Here is an 11,359-nt window from a genome sequence, read left to right as displayed (position 1 = left end):
GACTCTCTCCAAAGGTTCTGATAAAATCTAAATCTCCTGGCAAAAATGAGAATGGCCTTGTGTCTTATTTCTCAGGAGTTTTCTGTCTTAGCTCTGAGAATATTTGTTGAAACTTAACTAAATGAGTAGCATCAGGTATTAGAGGGGTATTTTCAGGGTCATGTAACAGGTCTCTTAAGAGAAAGGTTCTACCATACAATGCCTCAGGGTGGTTAATCCAAATTATCCCAGATTACATCTCAATGAACCAAGGCCAAGGGCAATAGTAATTTGGCCCAGCAGGTCTGAACTTCTTGTATTTGTTTGGTTAGATGTCTTTTGAGTAGGCCATTAACCTTTTCACCATTTCTGAATATTGGGAGTATCAGGCACAGTCTAGGTAACTTCTGTCTTAAAGTCTGGTACATACTCTGTATGCTCTTGAGTATTCCAAATATAAGGATAATTTCACATAGAAAATCCTTGAGCACTTCTTGGGACTTTTCTGTATGATGAGAAAACCTGAACCCACTCAGTAAATGTATCTACCCATAATAATAAAAAGTGGGTCTTGAGGGGTCCATGGCAAGTGGGTGAAATCTGCTTGCCAGTCTTCTCCTGGTTATTTTCCCTATTTTTGGATCACAAGATGGAGTAAAAGATTGTTGCAAGAGTTAATTTTTGGCAAATATCATATCCTTGAACTATTTGAGCCATTTTACTAGCTATCCCTTTGCCCATGAATATTCTTTTTGTTGGCTGAACTGTCTTCTCTCCCTAAATGATACATGTAATAGAGTAACCAATTGTAAAGACGTAGGTACCCACAGATGGCCATCGGGGGCATCCCATGATCATGATAGTCTAAACTGCAGCCAGCTCCTTAAGCCTCTGTAGTTTCATGTGAGGTATAATGTGGTTTCTTAGGTCAGAGGAGAGAATTTTCTCATAGTCAAAATATTCCTTCTCAAAAATATTTTGTTCATTTATTTCCAAGGGGAGAGAATGGAGTAGGGAGAATGGGCATGCCAGAGCCTTTGGCTACTACAAACGAACTTCAGATACATGCACTTCTTTGTGCATCTAGTTTTATGTGGGAACTGGGGAATGTGACTTAAGATATCAGGTTTTGCTATCATGTGCCATTTCTCTAGCCTTAAAATACTCTTGTTGACCTCAGAATTAGAGCCTTTGCTACAGCATCTGCTAGGTGATTTCTGAGAATAACTGGATCATCTTCCTTCTGATGAATTCAGGGTTTGCAAAGGCATGGTCTTTAAGTCAGGTCTGAAAGCAATAGTTTCTAATAGGATTTCTTGGGATGAAAACTTAAGCTCTTTTTCCCATCTGGGAGATAAGTAACAGGGTGAAGGGAGGAAAAATCCTTGTAGGTTACCTCAGGCCCCTCCATCTGGAAGGCCTAATATTTAACAATCTGGCTGTCATACAGTAACATGTGTCCCTTTGAGTTGAAAATACCTCCTATGTCATGAGAGATGTACACAGTAAGGGGCCTACTCAAAGGAACTTGTGCAACATTGCTCATAGGTAAAGAATATTTATGTGTCTCTTTAAGATATTGGTAAAGCAGTCTCACTAGTTCTGCAAATCCCAGGATTCAAATTCTGCAAAAAATGTATGACTCCGAGGAAAGCTCTCCATCATTTTACAATCCAGGGGAAGAAGTAGGCTAAAATAGGCTGAATCCATTCAGAACTCAAACTGTGTTTTTCAGTTTCTAGTATCATTCTCAAACAAGTGACCTTAGGTTGGCATTACTGAAACATTTTCCTTGATACCTTAGCCAAGAAATTGAGAAGGGCTTCCATTTCTCAATAGAACTTTTCTTCAGAAGCCCCACAAAACAAAACATTATCTACATACTGTAATATTGTGGTTGTCTTTGGACTATTCCACTATATGAGATCCTGAACTAGGGCCAGGCCATACAGGAGGGGATGATCTCTAAATACTTGGGGTAATACTGTCCATGTGACTTGATCTAAGTTTTAAGTCAGGTCCTCAAATGCAAAAAATAAAAATAAAAATAAAAAAGGCTGACTGGGTGTCAGAGAATACAGAAGAAAGCATCCTTCAGATCCATGACTAAGTAATGTAGAGTACCAAAGGGAATCTGAGTTAAGGCTGTGTAAAGTTTTAGTGATAGGACGAAGTGTGACCATTGCCTTATTAATCAAGTGGAGGTCCTGAACTAGTTTCCATTCTCTTTTAGGAGTCTGTTTTTTTTTTTTTTTTTTTTTTTGTTGTTTGTTTGTTTGTTTGTTTTGTTTTGCTTTTGTTTTTCAAGTTAGGGTCTCAGTCTAACTTAGGCTGACCTGAAATCCACTATGTAGTCTTAGGGTGGCGTCAAACCCTGGGTGGGCATCCCCCCAGATAAGACCAGATGACACATAGTAAGGTGCATGTGCATCTCAGAGTGAGGTAGGTGATCCTCTTACCACTGCCTCCTAAATGCTGGGATTAAAGGTGTGTGCCACCATGCCCGGCTAGCAGTCTCTGTTTTTTAAGGCTACAATTATGATCTTAAGTCCCTGAAATGTCTCTGGTTTTAGTGGATATTGTTTGTGATGGAGGAAATAAGTGGTGTATCTGGAGAGGAGTACCAGTGACAGCTTGGCCTGCAGCTTCTCCATATGTCCAGACTAAAGGATTTACAGTTTTCTCTATCAAAGAAAGACACAGATTCCCCCCCATAATAATAATCTGAACCCAGCATTTAAAAAGAACATATTGGGGCTGGAGAGATTGCACAGTGGTCAAGGCACTTGCCTGTGAAGCCTAACAACTGGGGTTTGATTCCCCAGTGCCCACATAAACCCAGATGCACAAAGTACTGCATACATCTTGAGTTTACTTGCAGTGGCTTAAGGCCCTGTCATGCCTATTTTCTCTGTATCTCTTCTCTCTACCTCTCTCTCTGCTTGTGAATAAATAAAAAAGATTAAAAAAATTTCCCTAACAAAATGTCTGGTGTTTCTGGGATTATAAGGATAGCATGATGGAAAGCAAGAGGGTGCATAATAAGCTTCCTTTGAGGCTGATCATATATTCCCATAAAGGCAGCTACACAGTTATATCAGGGTTTCAAAGAAAAATACAGCAGTGAAAACTAAGTTGTCATGTCAACCAAAAGATGTAGTGTATATTGTGCTACTTACATAGTTACCCAGTGCTCCTCAAGTTGAATTGGGATTATGTGAGCCTGTAGAGAAGCCCAATGGACCATCAGCATTTACTGAGAGAGATGACTTCAGGTCTATTAGACCCAGAGGGCATCAAATCCTCCAATGGTTGTCTTAACAGTTAGGATTTGGACATTCTTTATGAAAATGCCCTTTCTGTTCACAAAGGAAACAAACTCTGAAGGTGCTATTTGGTGTGAGGTTGGGTCTCCTTGAGTGATTTTAATTATTGCTAGGACTTGATGGCAGCATCTATCCTTCAATTTCTCTGTTGAGATTGGTCAATTATGTCAAATAGGTCAATTAGGTTAGGGATTTATCCTTAAAGAAAACTTACCCCCCATGGTCTCCAGAGTTACATTAGTATGCTTCCTAATTGCCTCTGCAAGTCCCTGGAGGAAGGTAATGAGGGCTCCTGTTCTCTCTGAATTGTAACAGACAGCAGGGTGTAGTCTAGTGGTGACCTTGAAAGTATCTTAGAGGCAGTTTGTCCTAGCTGAAATGAGATGGAAAGGGAGAAAATTGAAGAAATGTGTGTAAAGATAAGCTCAGTCTTGTCCATTATACCCCAGTGGGAGGTGGGGATCCCCCCAGATAAGACCAGATGACACATAGTATGGTCAATGTGTATCTCAGAGTGAGGCAGGTCCAGGTGGTGGGATTTCTGTGCTTACCCATGGCCTGACACCTCCCAATCCCTTACATTCTCCTGGATAGTTGCCAAGGTTTTCTTTTATTTTCTGCTTGCAGAAGCCTGCTACTGGGTCCCCTGTAACCTCTAGTGTAACCCAGGTACCTTCAATTTTTCCATTCTTAGTTGTGTCTACTTTGCATTTCTTTGCCTCTTCAGGGTGATAACTAAGATAGAAAAAAAGATCTGGACATAAGGAACCTCTTGGCACTTGTTCTCTGGTTTGTTTTGTTTTGTTTCGTTTCGTTTTGTTTGTTTGTTTGCTTGTTTTTTGTTTTCTCAAGATAGGGTCTCACTCTAACTCAGGCTGGCCTGGAATTCACTATGAAGTCTCAGGGTGGCCTCGAACTCATGGCAATCGTCCTACCTCTGCCTCCTGAGTGCTGGGATTAAAGGCGTGCACTACCACGCCAGGCTTTTTTTAAAAAAATTTCTTTCTTTTCTTTTCTTTTTCATTTTCATTTTCTTTTTTTTTTTTTTGCCAGCAATCTATTTGAAGGATACTATTATATGTCAACAGAAGAATCAGGAGTGTGAACCCTCTAGGAGGCCAAAGAAGCAACAAGCATAGAGAATGTTTGTGGAGAGAGACTCTCATTCCAGACATTTGAGAAAAAGAAGCAGCTATTAGAGCACGAGCAAACACTAAGGCAGAGATGAAATCCCTTCACATTAAGAACACTACAGCCAAGAAGTCTGTGGGCGAACTTTGGCCCCATTTCATGGCATTCAGTGGATTTGTGTAATCCCAGAAACCAGATTCTCCTTGCAGGGATGGAAACCAAGACTACCACCAAAGAATAGTGTCACATAGCCATATGCTGTAAGGTTGCATCCTTCCTGGGAAGAGAACAAAGGGAAGACAGAAAATAAAGATTTCCTATTTCTGATATAGCAATAGTTTATCTTTTTTTTTCATTTTTCATTTTTTTAAAATTTATTTTGAGAGAAAGAGGGAGAAGGAGAGAGAGTGTGTATATGAGAGAGAGAGACAGACAGACAGACAGAATGAGACCAGGGCCTTCAGCGTACTGAGAATGAACTACAGATGTATGTGACCCCTTGTGCATGTATGCTACATTGCACATTTGCATCACTGTGCATCTGGCTTACTTGGGATATGGAGATTTGAACACCAGTTCTTAGGCTTCATTGGAAAGAACCTTAACCACTAAGCCATCTTTCCAACCAATAGTTTGTTTTTTGTTTTGTTTTATATCTAAAAGAGCCATGTTACCCCACAGTACACCTCTCATGTAGGAAAGGTGGGATGAGCAGCACTTACTGCCACCCTGGAGATGCCTTTTGCAGTTGTCCTTGAAATGGGGCTTACTTCATATTCTTTGTCTCAAGAATAGGAGATCTTAGCCTGAGGGTATGTTATCAGTTCAGCATATGAGTATAATTCAGGTGTTGTTAGACAGTGGAAATCATGACTGAAACTGCCCACCCAAGAACCATGGGGAGCTCAGAGTCAAGCACTACCCCTCAGCTCTGAGGAAGCTTGAGGTCAGGCCTGTATTCTTCAGCCTAAGAGGCCCCTTGGTTTATATTATGGAGCTAACTGAAACTGGGGTGAAGTCCTTTGCCTGAGTCATAGCCCCTCAGATCACAAAGGGTAAGTGTCCCAGGAAGTGTCAGGAGTTAAAGTAAGGTGCACATGCTGAATATGTATCAAGGACACCAACTGCACCACAGGACAGAGAGGTCCTCAAGGCAGCTGGACCCACAAACAGCAGTATGGGGCCTAGAGACTCAGGATGTGACAACTGACAGACCCTGAAGATTTTTCTCACATCTTTACAGTTTCCTAGAGAACAAGCAACAGGAATACAGCAGACCTGTGTGGCTGTGAGACATGACCCATAGAGTAAATCTATAAGTATACAGTTGTAAGAGCCTTCAAGAATGAGATTTTTGGGCTGGAGAGATGGCTTAGTGGTTAAGCGCTTGCCTGTGAAGCCTAAAGACCCCGGTTCAAGGCTCGGTTCCCCAGGTCCCACGTTAGCCAGATGCACAAGGGGGCACATGTGTCTGGAGTTCGTTTGCAGTGGCTGGAAGCCCTGGCGCACCCATTCTCTCTCTCTCCCTCTATCTGTCTTTCTCTCTATGTCTGTCGCTCTCAAATAAATAAATAAATAAAAATGAACAAAAAAAAGAATGAGATTTTCAGCTGGGGCCATTCACTGTGTCTCTCCCTCTTCTATGTCTGTTAGATTACATCACTCACAGTCTTCTCCACACTCCTGACTGCTACCATCTTAAGGAGCCATCATGTCTCGCTATTGCAAGTAGCCACATCTCAGCCTTGAGCAAGACTTCCGGGACATAGCTATGTCACAAGACTTGAAGGCTGCACAGATTACCACAGTGGAGGAGGAAGATCATAAAGAGATGGGAGAGGAGGAAAAGGACAGAAAGGACAAGGAAGAAATGGGAGAAGGAGAAGTTGGTGGAGGATAAAGAAAAGGAAGAAGAGGAAGCTAACAATGATGAAGAGAAAGACAAACTGGTAGAGGGAAAAGAGAAGGACAATGAGGAAGGAGAGGAGGTCAACAATGTAGAGAAACCCATCACTTTCACATCTTTAAATATCTTTCCAACTTCCTTTTGTCCTCACCCCTCTTCCACTCCTTTACCTTACTATCCTATAACTCAGTATGATCAAAAGGAGGAGGGGCCTACTGTAGGGATGTTGAATGTTCCCCAAAGATCTCAGAGCTTTTACTTCTCTATTTCATGGAACCAGTTACATGAAGGTGTCCAGCCACAGGAAGAAGATGACAGTTTAAGCATCTTACAATCCACAACATACACTAAAACCTTGAAAAAATTCCAAAGGACAAAAGTGAGTGAGTTAGTGAGTGCTCTGATCCTCAAGTACAGAATGAACCCATCACACAAGTGGAAATGCTCAAGGTTGTCACCAAATCATGGCAGAAACAATTCCCTCTCATCTTCAAGAAAGCTGTTCAGTGCTTGGAGGTGATTTATGGTATTGATATAAAGAAAAATGACCAGATGAGCAGCTGTTACATCCTTGTCAATTCACTGAACCTCACCTATGGAAACACAATGATGCCTGGCCAGAGACTGCCTAGAAATGGCTTCCTGACACTTATCCTGGGTTTAATATTCATAGATGGAAACTCTGCCTCTGAAGAAAGTGTGTGGAAATTCCTAAATACGGTAGGGGTTTATGAAGGAATAATGCACTCCATATATGGGGAGCCCAAGGGATTCCTGACCAGAGAGTTGGTGCAGGAAAAGTACCTGGAGTATCAGCAGGTGCCTAACAGTGAGACTCCACACTTCAATTTCCTGTGGGGTCCAAGGGCCCATGCTGAAACCAATAAGATGAAAGTCCTGGAACATTTGGCCAAGTTTACAGGCAGAGACCCAGCATATTATTCCTTCATGTATGCTGAGGCTTTCAGAGAAGATGAAGAGAGGGCCTGGGCCAGAGCTTTCCTCTTGAATAGTGCTAGTGCCATACTGATTGCGGACCATTTGCTGACAACTTCTGCTATGCAAAAAGAGGAACCGGTTTCTTCTGCTGTTGAAGAGGACAGCGAAGATTCCCAGTAAGGGAGGGTGGAGGTTATAGGACAACTTTGGCCTGCTGTTCTGCGTGGTGATAGGTGGTTTCATTTTTTCCTTTGTGAGGACACTTTCAGGTGCTATTCCTTGTAAATAATAACTGGTTAGCTTCACAACCTAAGTTTATGAACACACACAGGTTTTTGTTGTATAGAGTTTTGAGAAAATCTAGGTGAAATTCAGTGGTTAATATTTGTATTCTATTAATTCATTTTAATTCCTTCAGTCTGTTCTATAATGTGTGCATTAGGTTGTTTCATTCAAGAAAATAGCAAAATGTTAATGAATCTTAATCTAAGGTCTTTCTTCACACTCATTTATTCACCAAAAAATATTTGAATGTTCCCTCCTTTGAAGATACCTTGTGTGGCAGTTTAAGTAGATGGCCCCCAATATATCCACAATTTTATTAAAGTTTTAAATTTAGATCTAAAGTAACCTGGATGGAGGAGGTATCACTGGGTGGATCTTAAGGTCCAGCTTTAAGGCGTGGGGGTAAATCTGTAATCCAATCTAAAGATATGCAGAGAGCCTGAGCTCTGCCTGGAATTCCTGAAGTGTACTTGCTTGTGCTAGTAATGGTTTTGGTTCCCCCCACCTCTCTTTCTCTTTCTCTCAGCCTGGCCCTATGAAAGTGGGCCATTTTCTTCTGAAATTATGGAACCTTCCCTCTATCTTCAACAAATCCCTTCCTCTATTACTATGCCTGGTCTGTATGCTCACCTCAGTGACATGAGACTGTTATCCCTTGTTATTGGGATGGTGTCTAGGGATGTCCTGTCACAGAAAATGTTGCAGTCTAGGAATAGCTACCCCATCAGAAACATGAGTTGTTGAGACATAAAGAACAGATGAAATGATGGAACAAGTGAGGAAATGAAATTTCAGTTATCAGAAATCCAATGTAGCTTTAAGAAATCACAATTCCTCCTGTGGCAGAGTTTTACATTAAGCCATGGAAAGTGTCAGAAGCCACATTCTTAGTAAGATTTAAAAGGAGAGAAAAAATGCTTTTTAAACCTAGTATATGCAGTAAGTTCTCTCTCTCTCTCTCTCTCTCTCTCTCTCTCTCTCTCTCTCTCTCTCTCTCTTTCTCTTTTGCTTGCACTCTCGCTCTCAGTCTTTCTCCTTCTCTCTTGCTCTATTTAGAATGAAGCTCATGTAACCCAGACTACAAATTCCTGATCTTTCTGACTCTACCTCCCAAGGTCTGGCGTTACAGGCTTGCACTGCTATGCTTAGTTATGCATTATGCATTCTGCTTACAAAAGCTATAAGGATCTCCTGACAATTAAAGTGGAAATTCCTTGAAGTGCTGCCTAGAAGTCACCAGTGTGTCATTATTTCCCCTGACCTCAAAGACCCAGAACCCCTTCCATTGTACTGCATTAAAGTACATAAACTTGATGGCCATTTGGTGAAAACTAAGCAAGGTCTATGATCTGCTTGTCATAAAATTAACTTAGAAATACAATCAGAAGTTGAGCATCTGAGAGGGGAGAAGAGTATAGGTCTTTGACTTTATTCTAGGAACTTTGAAATTTTTCACCCTGAGAAGAGTGACTCAATCCAAAATAAATTAATCCTCTAAGACTATAAACATGACTTGTATTTATAAAGCTGCATTTTTTCCCTCTGATTTGCACCCTATGTCATGTTGAGCTGTATATTTTCGGAAATATTCTGGATATCAATATCAACCACCCTGGGGAAAACATTGGTCTGGGATCAAACTAATATTCAACAAACTGTCATTTATTAATTATGTAATATATACAGGCATTGTGCCAAGGGACTTACAGCACACACATTCCAACAGACGTCACTTTTCAAACAAGCTGCACAAGAAGGACAAAATAGGACTCCCAGGTTTGGGGAATTAGCACATTATGATATGTCTGATATAGATTCCATGTTGCCATCCACGTTGCCATCTACTAGCCTTCCCCCACCTAAAACAGGTGGCCTGTGTTATTCCATTTGTCTTTTTGATATAATGCCTATGGTAGTCCATGCTGGTTTCCAACTTTCTATGTAGCAGAGTGACCTTGGACTAATTACCTCCTGCCTGCATGTCCTTTCTATGCCCTGGAATTGGCATGGATCCTGGTGAGTATGTTACACTACCACATTTATGTGGTGCTTTGGATTATACTCAGGGCCTGGTACATAAGAGGCTGGCACTCTGTGAATTGAAATGCAGCCCTGGCCCCATTCTCACCTTTCCAAATTGTCTAGGCTGACAAAAGAAGGGTTTTGTTTCAGAATACCAAAACTACAGAGAGCAGTATATGACACCTTTGTGTACCTGTTCTATATAATGGCTTATTTTTTTTCTTTTTCCTTTTGGCTTTTTAAAACTATTGTTCCTTTTAATTAAAGTTAGCTTATGAATCTTATTTTTTTCTTGGTTTGTTTGATGTGTTCTTATGTCTTTGTATCAGAGTTTCTGTACAGCCTTAGCTGCAGAGAAGATCATCCTGCCTCATTCTCCTGAGGGCTGGTGTTGTGTTTCACCACATCCATCTGAGATTTGAATTGTTAAATTTTTAAATGGTTTTATTCACATATCTGCTGCCATCTTTCAGGTGTGTGAATAAGGATTTTGTGTGTGTGTGTGTGTGTGTGTGTGTGTGTGTGTGTGTGTGTAGAAGTGGTAATACAGAGCATAGGATAAGAACAGGAACGTTCATGGTGTATTCTGCATTTTTGCTTCTGAGATGAAAAGACCTGATGAGATGTGAGTTGAAAAACAAGTTCTTTTGGCTGGGGATTCAGCGGCTGGCATTCTTTATGGCCAGGAAAGCCTGGGATGAGGAAGGCTTGGCTTGCAGCTATGGTAGCAGGACCTTGCTCACATCTCAGTGGATCAGGGAGCAGAGAAAGGGCAATGCTGACACTCTCCCCGCTTTCTCTTTTTCTCCTTTTTAATCCTTCTGGAACTCCACTCCATGCGATGATGTCACCTGTATCCAGAGTGAATCCTGGGCCCTCATTTAAACTTGTCAGGAAACTCTATTACAGGCATGCCAAGATATTGCTTTCCCAGGTGTTTCCAACTCAGCTTAAGTTAACAAAAATCCTCATCCATCATATCTGGAAATCTAAGATTTCAACAGTAGCATAGGTGTTTAATAAAAGACAGACCTGAAGGATGGCTTATTCTTTGAAATATTTACTTCAGTGTTCTAGAAAATGAAACATTTAAACCTGTACTTAAATGTCTTACTCAAGAAAGTTGGGGAAATCTTGGTAAGCCTCAATAAATGAAAGCCTCTACTCATGGAGTCTTTCATTATCTGGATATGAACTGATAGTATGCTCTTCAGGGACCTGTATTTTTAGTGGGGATTCTAAGATAAGCTGGATACACTCCTGTTCAGAGAATGGCAAGAAGACAGAAACAGTAATCAGGATGATGGTGAAATGTCCTTAGAGAGAGCAAACTAGTTAAAAAGGAGGAATGAGGAGGTGAGACTCCACATGGGAGCAGTGAAGATTTTTGGGCAAGTTTTCTTCTTCCTGTGGACTTTCATCAAAAGCTGTGTGTCACATGAAAAATGTGATATTGAAGAACTTAACTCCAGGAGTAGGCTTTGTGAATATCTGAGTCATTGTTTATAGGTGGTAGTTTCATTGTGGTCTGAGTATTTGGGACTACTGAATGACCAGGTCAATGAGTCATCCCCATGCCCCATCAGGAAGAGCACAGCTGTGGCCCATGCACTATTCTGGGTGTTACACCTGTTTTGACTACTCTAGGGGTCCTGCACACCTAGGCCAGTATTATCCATGCCCTGGAGTTGTATTGCTGAGGATCTTGAAGGCTGTGTACTTCCTTTCCTAGGTGGAATTCCATCACAGATGCTGCAGCTAGGTGATCAAG

At 41.2% G+C, this 11,359-nt stretch overlaps 1 pseudogene; it reads left to right on the top strand.

Annotated features, from left to right (window-relative positions):
• Positions 1 to 6,565: 6,565 nt before the first annotated feature.
• On the top strand, positions 6,566 to 7,461 carry LOC101594636 (annotated as a pseudogene).
• Positions 7,462 to 11,359: the final 3,898 nt, after the last annotated feature.

Source organism: Jaculus jaculus, chromosome X (assembly GCF_020740685.1).
Source record: "Jaculus jaculus isolate mJacJac1 chromosome X, mJacJac1.mat.Y.cur, whole genome shotgun sequence".
NCBI lineage: Eukaryota > Metazoa > Chordata > Mammalia > Rodentia > Dipodidae > Jaculus > Jaculus jaculus.
The sequence above is the reverse complement of the archived record's forward strand: the minus strand, read 5'-3'. Positions and strand labels throughout refer to the sequence as shown.